Here is a 19,714-nt window from a genome sequence, read left to right as displayed (position 1 = left end):
CCTTCTGGGGAGTGAACTAACAGACAGAAGACCTCTCTCTCTCTCTGCTTCTCCTCTCTCTGTGTAACTCTGACTTTCAAATAAATAAATAAATCTTTAAAAAAATTGAGGCATTTTTCCATGTGAGCATTCTGAATATCTCATTTGTATCAAAAACAACACTTTTAATTTAACTTAATAGCCATTTGTAGGGTTTTTTTTCTTCACAGACTATCACTGGCAATGGTTTTTAATGACTATTGCTGATCATTTAAATTTATTTATGCTGATAGAAAAATTAAGATAAATACACTTTTTAAGCTCCATCCTTTACATAAACCAGTTAATAAATTTGCATCATAACAATTAGTGTAGAGACTATCAGGATGGCCTTTATTTCTATGATTGTATATTAGTTGATTTTCCCAGATTTGGGATAGCAGAAGTCCCACTTTTCTTTGTAGCATAATTAGAAAATAAATTGATGATAGGTTAATAAGATTGGCTGTATAGTGTAGTTTAGTGAGATGTTACCTTAGACCTATATAGCAATATAGGTATTAAAATACTGACAGAAAATCTTGGTTGGAATTTAGTTCACCACTGACAACAAACAAAATTGAGAGATAAAAAATAAAAAATCCTCATGTATACTTTATAAATGGTGTTCTGTATACCAAAGAAATAAATCTTTATTTTAGAAAAGGATTCACCATATTGATATATGTGTAAACTATAAATCTTTTCCTATTAAAATGCGTGGATTAAATCTTAAGTGTTTTCAAGTTTATGCCTTTGTGGCCTGGGAAATTACCTTTTGGTACTTATGGCTTGCATAAGCAAAGTCAAATATATATCAAACTTTTATGTAGAGAAAAGAATTATTAAAATAATGGTTATGAACTCACAAGTTTGTTGTAGGTAGACAGAATTATCAAAACTCCAGACATAGAACATTTGACATAGAACATTTTTATTTTATGGAATAGATTTTAATCCATTTAGTGCTATTAATGTAAATTTTCTATGGGATGTCCATTAGACAACCATAACAAGATGAATGGCCAAGGGTTTTCTCAAAACCTGTGTATGAGGAAATTGAACATATGAGGAAATTGCTTATAAAATGTTACATTATTTAAATTTTTTCTTAGAAATCAAAGCAGTTGCTTTTGCAAAGCTGCATTTTTCAGAACTGTTCAAAATATCTCATTTAAATGAGTGTTTTAAAAAATATATATAAGGTCTACAATGAGACTTCAAATGTATTTCACCTTTTATGGGTTTTTAAAAATCAGGTATCCTTTCTTTAAAGTTCTTCAGAATAAAAAATAAAAATAAATTCTCACATTCCATTAGAAAAATGTGGAAACATTCATGGTCTGAAATTTTCTAGACTCCCCAAATCTCCAGAAGATGTGCAATTTCCTCATATACAGGAATTATTTATATATATATATATATGTATATATATATATGTTCTATGTCAATTTATATATATATATATATATATATAAAGTTAAAAGGAGGTTTTTTGTTTCTTTTTCAAAAGTGCTAATTATTACATGTCTCTTCAACACATTTTGTCCAATTCTTTGTCCAACTTAACCACCTTGCATTAGGCACACTGCTTGAATTTCTAAGAAGCAGAGGGGGAAACATCACTTGTCAATTAATCCAGCTTCCTTAATTTTACTGAAGAAGAATTTCTCTACAATATTGGCACATTTGCAGTGTTCACTCTCAGGGGGGTTGTACTCTTTAGAATTGGAAAAGACTCACTCTAAGTCTGCAATGAATAATTTCTTAGATATGTGGTACCAATTCTTGAGGCATTCATTCATGGTTTTCAGATCCATGGGAAACCTTATAACTTCATAATATCCCAGAGCTTCTGTTCTCTTCACCAGTTCCATGAAGGGCCAAGTGCTTTGATGGCTCTTCACCTGCTGAAGGATGTTCTTCAGCATGCTGTAAAGCTGGTCAGGGTTTTTGGGTTCCTTACTTTTATCCTTTCCACTTGGTTTCCAGCCTGTCTCTCTAATTCCAGGAATGCTTTCTATAGGAATTTGCCAAACTCTATCTTTAAAACATGAAAGTCCAGGGTAAACTTTCTGAACCTGGGCCTGCTTTCTATCAGCTTTTTTTAAAAAAATATTTTTATTTATTTATTTGAGAGGTAGAGTTACAGACAGTGAGAGGGAGAAACAGAGAGAAAGGTCTTCCGTCCATTGGTTCACTCCGCAATGGCTGCGACAGTCAGAGCTGTGCCAATCCAAAGCCAGGAGCCAGGTGTTTCTTCCCAGTGTCTCATGTGGGTGCAGGGGCCCAAGCACTTGGGCCATCTTTTACTGCTTTCCCAGGCCACAACAGAGAGCTGTATTGGAAGAGGACTAGAACCAGCACCCATATGGAATGCCGGTGCTGCAGGTAGAGAATTAACCTACTGCACCATAGTGCCAGCCCCATCTATCGGTTCTTAAATGATCTCTTTCTGCTTTTTAATTATGACAGAAAATTCTGCATATGGTATCTGAGAATTTAGCTCACATTCCATTAAAGTGGCTCCTTCCTAATCCTTAATATAGCCAACATGTTTGGCTTTAGGTATTTTAATTTCTTTGGAGAAACCGTATTTCTTAAAGTACCCAACTGCATATTCATTCGCATATGTGAAGAAGTTCAGGATGTAATGTTTTATATGATATTTTTTCAAATGATTCATCACATGTATTCCATAATCCTTGACTTGTTCATTTGAAGTTACAGCACAGAAAACAATCTCTGTGAATCCTTGGGTTGGGAACATATGGAAACATATACCACCAATAACATGGCCATCTTTAATTCAAGTGAGGGTTTTGTGTTTCGGATCACAGACAAGTCACATGATATACTATTTTGGCATTCGGGGCAGCTGATGGAAGAACACATTCTGCAGGCCTATCAGCCACATCAGGATCCTCTTGTTTGATTTTTGGTTCAGGGAATTGCCAACCAGGTGAAATTCAATCCTGTCCCTGTGCTCTTCCAGCCTTGCTGCCTCATCCCTGGCTGAATGGGCTGACAGAAAATTGGTCTCTGGTCCAAGCATTGCTACAGGGTCCATGATGGTGGACATCACCTCATGGATTAACTCCATCAGAATATCCCCCATTACTCAGGGTTTCTTGGCCTCCTCCAGAACATAAGAGTCATTCATTTTCCTCTTTTCTCCTGGGTTTGCCTCTAGCCCAGAAGAAGCTTTGCAGGCAGGACTGCTACTCCTGATCCCAGGGAAATGAGTGAGGATCAGAGTTTGTTTCGCAAGAGGCAGTTTGTCTTTTTCCTGTCTTGCTTGTTCCAGGAGTTGTTTCCTCATAACAGTGAAGACTGAGCAAAGCAATATTCTCCCAAACACGTGGGTGGTTTCATACTGAGGTAGACTGTCATAGAACTGTGGGACATTGTGGTAACACAGCCACCTTGTGTAGTTCTCTTCATATCCAGAAATATCAACATTGGGAAATCACAGTCTTCATTGAGATGGTGCCTCAAATGCCAATTGTTGATGTGGTTTAGGAACATTTTTGCCAACTCAACTATTGTTTGTCTTTCTTTTGATGGCAGGTGACTAACTTTATATTGTACAAAGGTATTCATAGCCTGTTCAATACTAGGCTTTTCAAATGAGGGTTTCTTCTCCAAGGAGCCTTCAACCACAGGCTTTCCTATTTGTAAAATAAACTGTCTCAGGAGCTTAAATAGGTAGAAATAACCTTGCATGGTATCCGCATCTTTCTCCTTCTGGACACAAGTAAAGAGATGCTCCATATCCAACACTATTCTCAGGAATCTGTTCATTTCTTCCTCTGACACATTCTCCAGGTGAGAAAAATGAGCAGCTAGGGCATGGCTACCACCCTGACAGGATTCCATTAGACTGACGATTATTTGCTGCAGATGGGCTCTGAGGGGAGTGGGAGAGGGGTTGGGGTTTTTCCAGCCTGCTGTGGTCCAGCCTCGGAAGGTCCAGGAGATCCTGAAGGAGGGGAGGCATTAGCAAAGAAAGGAAATGAAGGGATGAGGTTTAGGTGGCAAGGGAAGGCATCATTTTGCCGTTCCTTCTTCTAGCTTTATCTTATACTCTTTTTACATGTACTTTTGATTAAGCCTTCTTTGTCCCAAGTCTCTCTTCTTTCTGGGAAAGAACACATCACAAGTGATCATCTATGCGTAACTTTCTCTATTAATCTTGTTTTGTTTCGTTTTCCTTTCATGGCCTCATCATAAGCTTTCCACTAATTTTTTCTCTATTCATAGTGGGTATGTTAGCTATATGAAACTTGCTTAACTTATCTAAAGGTGTTAGACAAAATGTCTAAGATTTTATATGTTAATCGATTTATTTTAAAGGGTTAAAACTGTATAGAGAAAGTTCTAATGATTATATCCTATTTTTCTAAAGGTAAACCACACCTCCAACAACTGTGTTTTTTATAAAACCTACTTCATTGCTTAATGTAAGTGTTCTTTGTTCCTTTGTTCTACATTTCCAAGCAGGGGCATAAGGTCTTAACCTTTGTAAGAATAGTAGTGCTTGTTCATCCTTCCATTTGCTGTAATATTAACTACGTACCTCCCAATCTCATCATATACTCCTGTGTAAGGCAAAGGGGAGGTCTGTGGGAACAAGCACCTGCATGCTCTTTCTGTTCTATTTTCTCATAAAACTCATTACTCATGTTTCTAATAATATTTTACTCTATACAAATTTTAGGGGATTCTCCTCATTTCTCCAGTCACCTCCTGTAACTCATTTTTTTTTACAAGAAACAACAATTTTGCCTAGATTGATATCCATTATTCTCACACTCAAACCCAATGATTACATCATTATTAAGCCTAATAAAAACAACAGAGAAGATGGCTTCAATTCAGTCAGGGGCTTCCTGCTTTGCTGAGTTCTGCCTCCCGCAGCTGTGACTTGGTCATACAGCATGGGTGACATCGCCTCCGCCACCTGCCATTACATTTACAGGACTCCTCAGCCTTGCAGGAGGAGTACACTCCAAGCTTCTCCAGTTTCTTCGCCCGCGGAGCGGAATGCAGCTGTGCCTTTTTCTGGGCGATCTGATCCGAGCCACGGCCTTCCGGTTCTTGGGCCGTGCCCGCCGCAGCCACAGCTGTAGCCGGACCTCAGGAGCCCGAGCCAGCGGCGGGGGCACCCGAGGAGCCCTACGGCGGCGCGGGCGGCGGCGCAGGGGCCTGCGGGAACAGCGGCCCGGGTCTGGCCCCGCCAGCCTCGGACAAGCCGCCCTCCTGCACGACAGAAGGTGCCGAGTGTCAGGCGCCGCCGCCAGGGTCTCCCGCTCGGGTTCTGGTCGTCAGGAGAGCGAGACCCTCCCCGCACGCCCGGCCGCCCCTTCGCCCACCCTTCTCCCTTCCTCCGTCCTCCGGAGCGCTGCCCGCCCGGCTCGCCCTGGCCTTGGCCCGCGCGCTGGTGGCGGTGCTGTTCCCCCAGGAGGGAGGGAACTAGCGGCTCCAATGCCAAGGCCGCTGTCGCCGCACATGCCCTCCCTCGGCTCTCCTTCCCCAGGCTCGAAATTCTTTTAACATGTTGAGCGCTCTATAATTCTGAGACATTGAGAGTTTTTATTCCTGAAGAAGACTCCACCTGGTCTGATATGAAATGCTATGAAAAAATCGAGATGGATGTAGGTTGTCAAAGAACAAAGGTTGTTTCTTCAAAATAGTGAAGCCATGTGTAACTATTTATGTGTGTGTTTGTGTGTGGCACATTACAGAGTCCTTGACTCATAGCCCTTTCATGAACAGTTCCCAAAAGGTGATTCTCTCTTAGTGTAAGGGTGACCTTAAGGGTCTTGATCGACCAGGAAGCCTGGACTGGCCATGTTGTCACTTTTCTGCCAAGCCTCTAGTTCCTCCTTCGCTGCTAGGTCTCCACAGTGCTCCATGTCTAAGCTGTAGTATTGTGATCCCAGGGACCATGGAATGAGGCCTCTGATCACTCACTAGGGTGTGATCACTCACTAGGATCATGATTCTTGAGTGCTACTTTCCTGTGGGCGAGATGGGGGAGCATGAAAGGTGGAGACAGGTGGGAAGACATGGCTAGCTTCACTAGTTGCAGCTTGGCAAGAGATCAAGATGAATGGAAATGGTTTCTTATCCCCAAAGGGTTTCTCAGAGACTTGGTGCCTGAACAGTTGCTGCAATCTGTCCCAGATTCTTCCAACAAAGAAGCCATCATAGAAATTCCTTCTCCATGTTAAGTTTCCTCATAGTGTGTCCAAGGAGACTAGTGAAAATGCCAGCTGTGTAGTCTGGGGCAGCTCAGTTGTCATGAAGACATTTGGATCCAGGGCTGTTTCTGTCTGGTATTGCATTACCACTCAGTCAGTCAATTTTCAGGTCCCACTGATCTTATTGAAAGGTTAAGAAAGGGCTTGAAGGACTGGTACTGTGGCACAGTGGGTTAAACTGATGCCTGCAATGTTGGCATCCCATATGGGTGCCAGTTTGAATGTTGGTTGCCCCACTGCTGGTCCAGCTCCCTGCTAACACACCTGGGAAAGCAGCAGAAGATGGCCCAAATCTTGGGCCCCTGCCACCCATGTGGAAGTTCTGGATGAAGCTGGTGCAGCCATTTGGGAAGTGAACCAGTAGAAGGAAGATCCCTTTCTGTCTCTCTGTCACCGCCTCCCCCCCCCCCCGTAATTCTGCCTTCCAAATAAATAATCTTTAAAAAAGAGGAAGAGGCTTGGGTTTTATGACATCTAACAAAATCATTGGCTGGATGTAGGGTTTCTCTGAATGTGGTGGAATGAGAAGGCCATGCCAAGATGGCCGCTGGCAAGTGAGTGTCAGATACTCAAGAATGATTTCAAAACCCACATGACAACAGAGCCTGCCTCACAACAGGCTGTGGTCGGTTAGGGCATAAACTGCCCCTTGACCAGATTGTCTGCCTTGGCTATATAAGCTACTTTACCAACTGAAATAAATGAGTCTGCAGGATGATCGCCTCTGGTCCACTTTCACCCAGCTCTCAGGGTCTGTGTGGTGACTCTGCCTCTTGCCCCCACTGTGCTTCTCCTCTCAGAACAAATCCACAGCAACATATGGCCCCCAATGTGACTGAGAGAGACAGCATGTTGGACTTGGTGAGGTCCCCTCTTGATTTCGACAAGTAGGCCCCTCTGTGTTTTGTGTGCTGTTTGGTTCTGTGAGGGTGAGCACAGAACCCCCTCCTGTACCCCTTTCTTTGTCCTTGTCCTCGGTCTAAGTGACCCCAGGTTAGGCACACACTGCCCAGAAGCATAATGCCACTTCTCCGCTCCTCCTTTTACTTTTGGTTCATCTGGCAAATTTACATAACGGACTGATCATCCTAGAATTCAAAACCAAGTCATCTTCCCTCGCTTGAGAGAGGTGATGCTCTGGAGACACTGTGTGGGCATATGGCCTTGACCTAATGAATCAAGGAAGTCTCCCACTTAGCACAGGCCATACTTACGATCTGATACACCACTGTCTGTTCGTCTAACATAGGGAACCCCTTGCATAATGCCATCAGCAACTGAGGTGCTAGGATTTGTTTTGTTATGGCAGCAGTGTTGTGGGTGTCTTTCTTTTGGCTAGAATCAGTGTGGTGTGCCACTATTAAGCACTCAAACATGGGAAACATATCACCCTCTCAGAAACCCACACAGATTACCAAACATAATGAATCTGTGAGTGATAAGAGCCTGTCACTCCAGGCCTCATCCTCACAGGCAAGAGTTGATGACTTAAGGAGAGAACTCCCACAGTGAAAATGACATGACAGCAGACAATGCAATAATGCCTAGTCAGCAACCCCCCAAACATCCATGGGATGAACTTAGATGACCTCAAGGCAATAACCCATGCAAGGTCATCCCATCTGCACCTAGTGAGGATCCCCACATTTGTGGCAGTCCCCGGGCACCCCAGGCTCTCAGGGGAGCTGCTAGATCCCATCCCACCCACATGTTTTCCGTTAATGTAGGAGTGGACGCAGAATTCAGGCCTTGGATTGCAATACCCATAGATGACCTTATTATGCCAAAAAAGGCTTCTCAAGAGTAAGATTCTGACTCCCTGCTTTGAACAGGTGCTCATACAATGGGCAGCGAATCTTCAAACTCATTTTGACTGGGTTACACTGCTCAAAGCATATCTGTCAAGACCACAGTTCTTACAGTCAAAAGCCTCCTATGAGGAAGCGGCTGTAACCGTGGTGAGGAATAATGCTGCCTATGAAATAGCAGTAACCTTTGATATGCTTACAGGCAATGGTACCTACATATATTCTCATGAACAGGCCTGCATTGGAGTAGTTACCTATTTTGATCAGGTCAGAGATTTGGCACTTAGAGCCTTAAAAAATATAAATCCTCCTAATTATAGTCAGCTCTTTAGAAACCTAGTTCAAGGCCCAGGCGGATGGTTTCCCAATTTCCTTACCAGAGTCTTGGAAGCAGTAGAGAAAAGATTATTGCTTGGCCCCAATCAAGAAAATCTGGTCAAACAATTAGCTTGGGAAGGCGCTACCAGAGGCAAAAGCTGCAATTGCCCCAGTCCATAATGAAGACCTTTCTAAATGGATAGTAGCTATAAAGGAGGTAAACCCTGCTGATACACCCATACAAGCTATACAAGCCCTAACTGCAGCCATTAACAGACTGAACACAAGGAAGTCTAATGACCCTCCAGTTTATTGGGGATGTCAGGAAACAGGACACCTACAGCAAAACTGCCCAAACACTGACAGACGGGGCAAGCCCATAATGGTGTGGCCGAGATGTAAAAAAGTCTTTCATTGGACAAAAGATTGCAAGACCAAGCCTTTAAACACTCTCAGCGGGGCAGCCCTCAGCCCAGCAAATAAGAGGGAGTCCCACCATCATTAACTGGTTGATATCTTTAATCTGAGGCCAAAATGGACCCTATACTTAGATGACTTTGCCTTTGTGGGTTTAATTGATACAGGGGCAGATGCCACTGTCTTAACAGCTAGGGACACAAGAAAAATGCAACTTTGGAAGACAGCGCCCAGGCCCGACCTCCAAGGTGTTGGAGGATTAAAATTGGCTGATCGTGTCATCATGCCTATAATGTGGCAAGATGACAGCAGAGATACAGGAACCATCTTTGCACTAATTGCTGAGGTTACCATGACCTCATGGGGGAGAGATGTGCTGTCACAAATGCAAATGGTCCTTACTACAGATCACAAATCTCCACAAGCCAACCGCTTTAATGGAGAGCCTACAAGTAAGATTCACCCCCAATTCTAGCAGCCACTGCTCACCTCATACAAAAGCCAGGTCCAATCCCCATTAAATGGGAAAAAAACAGGAAACATCTGGGTAGAGAGAGCAGTGGCCAATATCACAACCCAAACTTGGCATCCTTACAGAATTGGTACAGGAACAATTGGAAAAGGGACACATAGTGCCTTCCACTAGCACTCACAACACACCCATTTTTGTGATAGCAAAGAAACAGGGAAAATATAGGCTACTACAGGATTTGAGAGCCATCAACAAAATCATAAAAAAGATGGGAACATTCCAGGCTGGCATTCCCTATCCAGGGGCCATTCCTAACAGATTCCACATAGTTACCATTGATATCAAAGATTGCTTCTTTTCCATTCCCATCACAGAGCAGGATAAGCCCTACTTTGCCTTTACAGTATGGGAGCCCAATTTCTAGCTCCTCACAAAAAGATTTCAGTGGACAGTACTCCCACAAGGCATGAAAAGTTGCCCTGCCATTTGTCAAAGACACATTTCTCATGCAACCAGCACACCTAAAGATCAGTGGTTGGTCATACATTATGTGGATGATATGTTACTTGCTTATGAAAATGCAGCAACTCTGAAGGCCTGTCTAATTGAGACAATAAAAAATTTACAATTCCTGGGTTTGTCTATTGCCACAGAATAGGCACAACATTTTCCTCCTTTTCAATTCCTGGGTTATCAAATCTCCTCCCATATATCTCCAATGGGCCCAAATCTAAGTCAAGCATAAATATTCTCTTAATGAACTTCAGCAACTATGTGGCCAACTCAATTGGTTGAAGCCCTTCCTTCCCTTAACACCTACAGAGCCTAGATCACTATTTGACTTACTAAGGGGGACAGCCCTTCCTCAAAAATCACATTGACATCAGCAGCCAAATCCACTATAGAAAAGATCAACACCCAGTTGTCAATTTAAAAACCCTTAGATATGACCCTTGGGTGTCTCTATTTGTCATAATCATATCTACCCTCAAGGCCCCCTTAGATACTGGGTTACCTGGCTTTATTTTCCAAGGCAATGAAAAGGTTGATCATCTTATCTCTGCAATATGGCTTCCATCAGACACCTACAACAAGCGCATATTCTACACCAAAAATTTCATATGTCAGCAAGCAACATAAAATTGCTTTGCCCAGAGCTAACAATGATTCAATGCAAACACCTAGTGTGCTCTTGCAAGAATGGTGTCCCACTCGCCCCATTAGGCCCATTGCAACAAGCAGGAGTGAAATCTCGAGGCCTTGCTCCTAATAAGCTCTGGCAAGTGGACGTCACCCACATTAACTCCTTTGTTAAACTTAAGTTTGCCCATGTGGTGGTAGATACTTATTCAGAGGCTGTATTTGCAACAGCCCCCAGGGAAAAGGCTAGTAATGTGATAAAGGTGGTTAAGTCAGCCATGCTGGTCCTCTTTATCCCCTGGACCATAAAGACATAATGGGTCACCATATACATCACAGGAAATTAATTCATTCCTGAGGTCCTGGAACATACAATCTGCTACAGGTATCCCATACAGCCCACAGGGACAGGCAATCATTGAAACAGCACATAGGACTATTAAATATCTCTTACAAAGACAGAAAAACAATCTCATGCCCCCAGATGCACTGTTTGCTTTGACTGAGGTTCTTTTCACTATCAATTTTCTTACTTTTGGTTCCCAAAGGGTCAGCCCAGCTTATAAACACTGGAGATCCTTTCCATCCCAGACCTCAACCCCTATGGTTAGGTGGAAAGACCCCCTGACAGGAGAATGGATGAGATCACACCCTCTGCTAACCAAGGGCCAAGGATATGCTTCTTTCCAGAGAAAGTGGGGCAGCCCATTTCGGTACCAGCCAGAAATATTGTGCCTACAACTGACAGTCAACTAGAACCAGCTGAATAAGATTGAGAGTCTGCCTTGTTAGTGGATGCACCTGCTATCAATTGTCAAGCTGCTGCTTTATCATCCTACCCTGAGGAATTGCCCACAGCCACATCTGTGATTGCTTTATACTCCACTAGCTCTGGTCAGCCACTCAAACGACCCACAGCCTGTATGCAGTCACTCTGTTCCTGATTACCATTGTTCCTCATTCCTACCTCCATCTGAGCAAGAACTCCTGTGTTCATTTTGAGGGCTGGTTAGTCAATTATGGGTAAGATCCCCTGGGGGACAACCTAAGACTGGCACAGCCATGTATAGAGACCACATGGAAACATGGTCAACAATGATATGACTAAGGATCATGCCTCTCATTGCTCAAATATAAATGAAAAGGGGCAAATGTGGTGGAATGATAAAGCCATGCTAAGATGGCCACAGGCAAGTGAGCGTCAGTTACTTAAGAATGATTTCAAAACCCACCTGGCAATGGAGCCTGCCTCTCAACAGGCTGTGATTGGTTAGGGCATAAACCACCCCTTGACTGGATTGTCTGACTCATCTATATAAGCTGCTGTACCAACTGAAATAAATGAGTCTGTGGGCTGCTCACCTCTGGCCAGCCTTCACCTGACTCCTGGTGTCTGTGTGGTGACTCCACCCCTCTTACCCCCACTGCACTCCTCCTCTCAGAAATAGTCCACAGCAACATCTGAAGTAGACTTTTAATTTTAGTAGCATCTTTGGTTTCTCATATTTTGTGAGTGTTGACAGATATGAGTTATGTGAAAAAGAAAAACTGGAAGATTTGGGGCAAGATAATCTCCCATCTCAGAATTCTATTACAGTGATGCTCTCCAAATTCCCTCCAAGCCTGAATGCTCAGTGGGTCTTGGACTTGCTACACACAATGATCCTGAGCTTATTCATTGTTTTAACTGAAAGGCAGAGTTACACACACACACACACACACACAGAGAGAGGGAGAAGAAATCTTTCCTGCTGGTTTACTCTCCATATGGTCTCAATGGCTGGAGCTGGGTCAGTCAAAAGCCAGAAGTCAGGAGCTTCTTCTGGGTCTCCCTCATGGGTACAGTACTTGGGCCATCCTCCATTGCTTTCTCAGGTACACTAGCAGGGACCTGGATCAGAAGTGGAGCATCTGGGACTTGAACTGGCACCTATATGGGATGCTGGTGTCACTGGCAGAAGCTTTACTGACACAGCCTACCCTTTTTAAAAAATATTTTTTATTTTATTTTAAAGGCAGAGACAGAAATTTTTATCTGCTGGGATATCCACAAATACCCACAAAATCCAGGGCTGGACCAGGCTAAATCCAGAAGCATGGAACTCCATCTGGGTATGCTATGTGGGTGGTAGGAATGGAGTCATCATTTGCTGCTTCCCAACATGCACATTAGCAGGATGTTGAAGTGGAGTCAGATTAGCCAGGACTTGAACGATAAATGCAAGTGGAGATCATTATACTTAGTAAAGTAAGCAAGTCCTCAAAAGACAAATATCATAGATTTTTCCTGATTTCTGGTAATTAATATACAGAGTACAAAACAATATAATGTATATGAATAGTGTTGACATTTTAGGATTTGATTTTAAAAAAAGATTTATTTGAAAGGCAGAGATACAGAAAGAGGGGAGAGAGGGAGAGGGGGAGAGAAAGAGAGGGAGAGAGTGAGTGAGAGAGAGAAGGAGAGAGAACCTTCCATCCACTGGTTCACTCCCCAAATGGTTGCAATAGCAGGGGTTGGAACAGGCCGAAGCTAGGAGTCTGGAGCTTCTTCTGGGTCTCCCACATGGGTGGCAGGGGCCCAAGAACTCGGCCATCTACTGCCCTCCCAAGCACATCAGCAAGGAGCTGGATCAGTAGTAGAGCAGCCAGCATCCCATATGGGGTGCACTGTGAGCAGCAGCTTAGCCTTCTATGCCACAATCCTAGCCCTCATAGATTTGATTGTTTATAGTCCTATATTCCTTGTCTCTACTCCTGAGGAACAGTGGTTATTCTACTTACTACTTGTTGAGCCTTTTATTTAGTGGATGATTAAGCTTGTGATTATAAAGTAAATTAAAAGTTTGTCCATAGCAAACCTTAAAATATGAAAGGAATATGAAGGAGGAGTGTGGATGGAAGTATCATTATACTCTTAAAACTATATATATGGGCCGGCGCCGTGGCTCAACAGGCTAATCCTCTGCCTTGTGGTGCTGGCACACCAGGTTCTAGTCCCAGTCGGGGCGCCAGATTCTTTCCCGGTTGCCCCTCTTCCAGGCCAGCTCTCTGCTGTGGCCAGGGAGTGCAGTGGAGGATGGCCCAAGTGCTTGGGCCCTGCACCCCATGGGAGACCAGGATAAACACCTGGCTCCTGCCATCGGATTAGCGTGGTGCGCCAGCCACAGTGCGCCTACCGCGGCGGCCATTGGAGGGTGAACCAACAGCAAAGGAAGACCTTTCTCTCAGTCTCTCTCTCTCACTGGCCAATCTGCCTGTCAAAAAAAAAAAAAAAAACTATATATATGAAAAACATGAAATTTGTTGCCTGTCCTTCAAGTTAATTTTTCTAAAGAGTTATCTATTCATACACCACTGATTCTCTTCAATTGCTGTTGCCATACATTTTCCATATGGCACCAGTTGTTTAACCATTCTTCCACTTGAGTTGCACCATCAATGTGGAGTTTTCTCTGTGTTTTCAGAATTTATGTTGCATTATGAGCTCTTTTGAAATTGTTGCCTTATATATCCTAGCACTTCAAACTACATCCTGTTCAGATATGTTATAATAAGTTAATATGAGTTTATTTTAAGGCAAAAATATCAAAATTTATGCACTGTTTTTGTAGTATGCATTTCCCACCAATGTTCTGAAGACCCCTTTTATTATCATGGTTTCTCTCTGCATAGTGGACTTAGAGTGTCTTGAGAACTTTGCCTTTTTCATGCCAAGATATAGCATATTTCAAGCACTTGGTTGGAACTCAGCATTGATGTATGAGTGACAGATGGGAACTCCTTGCAATTGATATCTCAGAAATAATCATCAAAGTTAAAAAAAAAAGCTTAATTCATACAATTTGTGTGTGTGTGTGATTTTCAAAACTGTTTTTGAGAAACAGAGAGAGAGTGCTCCCATAAACCGGTTCATTCCTCAAATGTTTGCAGTGGCTGCAGCTGGGTCAAACATTTGAGAATTACTTTTATTTCACTTTCCCGATATGAAGATATTCTTGATAGACTTGAAAATGCAAACTTATGTTTTTCACAGGAATTTCTAATCTACCATAGATTCTTTTTTTTTCTTTTTGACAGGCAGAGTGAGAGAGACAGACAGAGAGAAAGGTCTTCCTTTTTGCCATTGGTTCACCCTCCAATGGCCGCTGCAGCCAGCGCATCTCACTGATCTGAAGCCAGGAGCCAGGTGCTTCTCTTGGTCTCCCCCGCGGGTGCAGGGCCCAAGCACTTGGGCCATCCTCCACTGCCTTCCTGGGCCATAGCAGAGAGCTGGCCTGGAAGAGGGGCAGCCGGGATAGAATCCGGCACCCCAACCAGGACTAGAACCCGGTGTGCCGGTGCTGCAAGGCAGAGGATTAGCCTGTTAAGCCATGGCGCCGGCCGCCATAGATTCTTAATGTTTAGTTTATGGTGTTTTTGCCTTGAAGAAAGTTTTGATTTATGTGACTCAGATTTTATTTTATTTCTTTTGTGTCTTCTAGATTTTATGACTTTCTTTGTAAAGGTTTATTTAGGGGCCATATTGTGGCATAGCAGGCCAAGATGCTACCCACAAAGCCAGCATCTAGTATGTTCCCAGTCACAGAGGGGAGAGTAGTTACTGGATTGAATTCAGTGGTTTCCTTTCCTTAGCCCAGTAAAGAGAAAAAGCCTGGAAACAATGGCAAGTGAATAGAAACTTTATTGCTTCTTTGTTTTGCAAGTGAAAGTGAAGCAGCTCATCTGAGAGGTGAGATGGAGTGCCAGAGTGGGACACTGGTTTTCCAAAAGTGCACTGGGTTTTTAAGGATTTACTATTTTCTTATTGGGACATCTTACAGGCTTTCCCATTGGATGGGGGTTTCACATACTGTATGCTCATTGGCTTGGGGCCCATAATAATAGTGGTATTTTTGTTGGTGACAGCCTGAATGGGAATTTCTAAATGCTAACTTCCTCTTTTGGTGGCCTCAGCCCTCTCTCTGCTAGTTCTGAGTGAAAAATTGTAACTAGCTTGAAGACGTGGTCCAAACCACAGGCTGTAGCACAGGATGCTACAATGGGGAGATGTATGAGCAAGTCTCAGAGCAAACCACACTGTCACAGCCTACAGCCTGCATGCTAAAGACATTCTGCTAAAGCCCGAGAGGCCCACAGATGCCCAGCCCAACTGAACAGGCTCACCATATGGGCACTGGTTCATGTTCTGACTGCTTCAATTTTCTTTCCTTCATTTTGTTTTTATTAAAACATGTTTGCTTAACTTACAGCAAGTAGAAAATAGGCTGGGTCTTCTTTTGATCCCAACATTGATGTTTTAAAGGTTGTACACAATATTTTTTTTAAAAAGGACATATAAAAATACAATATTAGAAGATCCCATAAGAAAGAAAATACAACTTTTAACCCCACAACTTTTACTTTTTCTAGAACTGAAAAACTACTGCTAGTAGTTTTATTTTTAAAACTACAGTTTTAAGAAGTAGAGAGAGAGAGAGACAGAGAGACAGAGAAGTCTTCCATCTGATGGTTCACTCTCCAGTTGGCTGCACTGGCTGGAGCTGCACTGATTTGAAGCCAGGAGCTTCCTCCAGGTCTCCCACATGGGTGCAGGGGCCCAAGCATTTTGGGCCATCTTCTACTGCTTTCCCAGGCCATAGCAGAGAGCTGGATTGGAAGTGGAGCAGCTGGGTCTCAAAGCAGCACCCATGTGGGATGCCAGTGCTTCAGGCCAGGGTGTTACCCCACTGTGCCACAGCGCCGGCCCCTAAAACTACAGTGTTAAGTAGACTCCTTCCCCCTGAGCTGAATCATCTTGTGGGAAGAACTGAAGCAGGAGCTCTTAACTCAAGGCGACCCATAGCAGTCTGTGGAGAAAAGCACCGCTGAGCCACAATCAGGGCTGGGCACCCACAGGAAGGCTTCTCTGCATGGTTACCAACCAATTCAATCAGTTATTTGACATCGAATCTGATCCATTCCAGATGCTAAAGGAGCAGAGACCAAGAGAAAAAGAAGCTGGCTGAGGCAGGGCTGGGGGTGGGGAGTGTTGGAGTCCCCGGGGCAGATAACGCAGCTCAGGCAGAGGCCCAGACCAACTCCAAAGCAGCAGGCAAACAGCCATAGAAAGAGTCCCAGAAAGACCAATAAACTCACTGCCAGATTGGCCTGGTTGACAAGAAAGAGAAGGTGCAGCCACCTGTGGCGTTCAAGAAAGAAGGAATAAGACATGTTGGAAAAAGACTGATCAACAGCTTCAGGGTGAAGGAAAAATAATTAAGAGAGGACCAAAAGGTGACCACTTCTTGAATGAATATTTGCAAAACCGCTTGAAGAAAAGGGTGAAGAAGCAGGTTTTCTTTTCTTTCAAACACTGAAAAACTGCTATTTATTTAAAAGAAAACTTTTCAATACAATAAAGAAATGTCAATAGCTGGTACATACATTAAATCAAAATATTTTCTTTAAGCACCAAGTAGCATCGTTCTCATTCTTTTCATTAACAGCACCTTTATTATTAAAAGACTAATACTATTAAGTTTTTAATCAAGAAATTTAAAGCTGCCAATCAGAGCTTCTAATTAGCTTGAGATGACTGGGTAAACCTTCTTATAGTGTGAGCAAAAATGACTTATAAAAACTTTGTTTAACTATAACTGAAGGGATTCACTGGCTTCAGGCTGAGAATCAGTGCCAGGGGCTAAACACTACCCACAATAGAAAAATGAGTAATGAGTACCACGTGTCAATGATAAATGATACATGATTTCTGCCTAGTGAAAGGACTAATACCTAACTCTAATAGGTCTTAAAGGATTGACCCATAGGGACTGATTCAAATTCTTAACCTTCCAGGGTGAACAAGTCAAGAACAAGGAAAGAGTTCTTGTTGAAAGTCCTACACCCTGGGTGGCAGGGGAAATTGCAGCAAAGACAGGTGGGGAACATCAAGGAGTGTTTAAAGGCCAGGGAGAACAAAACAGCCAAGACTCAAACCCACTAAAGCACCAACTGCTCAGAAGGCACGTTTTGGGAGGAAGGACGTAATCCACTAGGAGATTATATGCATCTTGGAAAGGAAAATGTCATTCAACAAGAGAGGGAAGATGTCTCTCCTAGCACAGAGGCTCCACAGCTGTTTGGGGGAGCTCTGAGGCTGAGGGTCACCCTGGGACCCAGTCTACATTCCAAAGCCATACCCCCTTGTAATTAAGTCCACAAACCAAAACCTTTATTAATGGAAACTGCTCCAAAAAAATGAAACACAAACACAAGCAAAGAAAACAAACTAAAGGGCCATTAGGGTAAGCTTTAATCCCTGCTACTATCCTTGCCCTGCAAGAACAGGATCTGCCCTGTTATTTCCATTGATTCATTTCTGCACAGATTGTCAAATCCAGCATCTTACTATTCCTGCTACATCCTCTCCTAATGAAAGCAAATACTATGCAAAAACACAAACACACCACAAATAGAAGCCAGTATCAACTTAATGACCCCTTGAATATTTTAATCATCTCTGACTTATTCACAGAATATCTGCTTCTGTAATGTTTTGTGAGCATTGCAGACTTGGTTGCATTAGATTCCTCTTCTTGAAGTAGTTCGAAGTTTGAATGCAATTTAGATATTTTTCTAAATTACCTGAGGGGAAATTATCCTAAAAGGCCCAAGAAAAATCCCCTTTCCTCTATTCTCAGACTCCAGTAATTCTTTTTTCTCAGATCATAAAACCTAACCTAACAACTGGAAAGAGGACAAAAAGTCATACAAAAAATACAAAAAAAAAAAAAAAACAGAAAAGAAAAGGGAACCAACATCATCATAAGGGATAAGGGTTTGTCAGTGTCATCACACTATCTCAACATTGCACAGGACAAAAAAAATGGTACTTTGTTTAGCAAAGTTATAGTCATTTTGTAAAGTATGCAAGAAATCAACAATTTATAAAAATAGGGGAAAGTTTTAATTGGGAACATAAAACTAAAATGTCATTCTCTGGCAAAGAGTGCTTCCCAACACCAGGTCTACCAGTGGAAGTTGAGGCAGAACTGTTGGCCCAAGGCTGCCTCAGGTCTGCTTCAGAGGGGCAGGGATATTAGCAGATGAGAGGTGAGTTTTCTGTTGATACATTTATAATTGACCTGAGGTAGTGGTGGTCTTAGAAGAGGTCAGGAGGCCATGGATGTGGAATGGGCCTAGGAGATGGATTTGGTTCTCATGGCAAATGTGAATTTGATAGACACAGTAAAAGCAATAGATCTGTATCACATTACAGTGGTCTAAAGCAGGTAGACAAATGTGGAGGTTGTGGGTCTCACAAATGGGAAATTTTCAAAGATGAATTAACTGACTGATTCATCAAATGTGACTGAGGAAACACTTGAAGGTGAAGAACATCCAGTGGCCAACATGGAAAATAGGGAAATGTGAATGGAAAAGGTAAAAGAAGAGAGTACAAATGAGATTACTTTGGATGAGTGGAAGACAATTCATAAAGACAGGACAAAACTAGAATTTAATATTTGAAAATCAAATCAAGGTGCTGACTGGCAATGAAAGGATTTGTTTTTCATAAACAAGGTGTGAAGAGGCTCATGCTGAAGATTCTATTTTGGCCTATCATTTCTGGAAACCAGCAAATGATATAACATCTTAGCTAGAGATCAACTTTGGAGACCTAGGCCACCTAGGACATGGTGGCAGAAGAGGGCAGAGGTAGATGTGGACATGATGGATGTCATGATGGATGACTTAGTCCAGCAGGACCAAGTCAAGTGTTTCTGCATCTGATATGAATGATCCAGAGGCATTTCTAGCTATGGCTTAATGGGATGTCCTAACAACCTTAGTTCCTTTGTGGACTCTCCTGTGCAATGTTTTTGCATGCTTAATGATCCCAAAGGACTAAGAAATTGAAAAAAAAAAACAGCCTGACATTGATGCCACCCACACCTAAAGATTGAATTTTATCTGTTTTGAAAATGAGCTTCTCATTTGATTATGACAGAGTCATAGTCAAAGTGGAAGTTCTCTCCTCCCTTCAGAGAAAGGTACCTCCTACCTTGATGGCCCCGTTCTTTCCACTGGGATCACACTCACTGAAATCCTCATTTAGGTCTTCTTCTTCATACAAATATGGTAGTCACTTTTGTATTTAGGAATGTATTAGTAGCAAGGATGTTTTCATAATTTTCATAGATTGTGAATTATTCATGTACACTTTTGCATGGCTGCTTGCAAACTTGAAATACAGGTGTTAATAGTGTGTAACAGTTTAATAAAAAATTGAC

General features: G+C 42.6%; 2 pseudogenes; one reads left to right on the top strand and one right to left on the bottom strand.

The window, feature by feature from the left end:
* Nucleotides 1-1,640: 1,640 nt before the first annotated feature.
* Nucleotides 1,641-5,936, bottom strand: LOC133754763 (histone acetyltransferase KAT2B-like; annotated as a pseudogene).
* A 3,099-nt stretch (nucleotides 5,937-9,035) lies between these two features.
* Nucleotides 9,036-19,251, top strand: LOC133754762 (SERPINE1 mRNA-binding protein 1-like; annotated as a pseudogene).
* The last annotated feature ends 463 nt before the right edge of the window (nucleotides 19,252-19,714 follow it).

This window comes from Lepus europaeus, unplaced genomic scaffold, assembly GCF_033115175.1.
Source record: "Lepus europaeus isolate LE1 unplaced genomic scaffold, mLepTim1.pri SCAFFOLD_29, whole genome shotgun sequence".
Classification (NCBI taxonomy): Eukaryota; Metazoa; Chordata; class Mammalia; order Lagomorpha; family Leporidae; genus Lepus; species Lepus europaeus.
The sequence above is the reverse complement of the archived record's forward strand: the minus strand, read 5'-3'. Positions and strand labels throughout refer to the sequence as shown.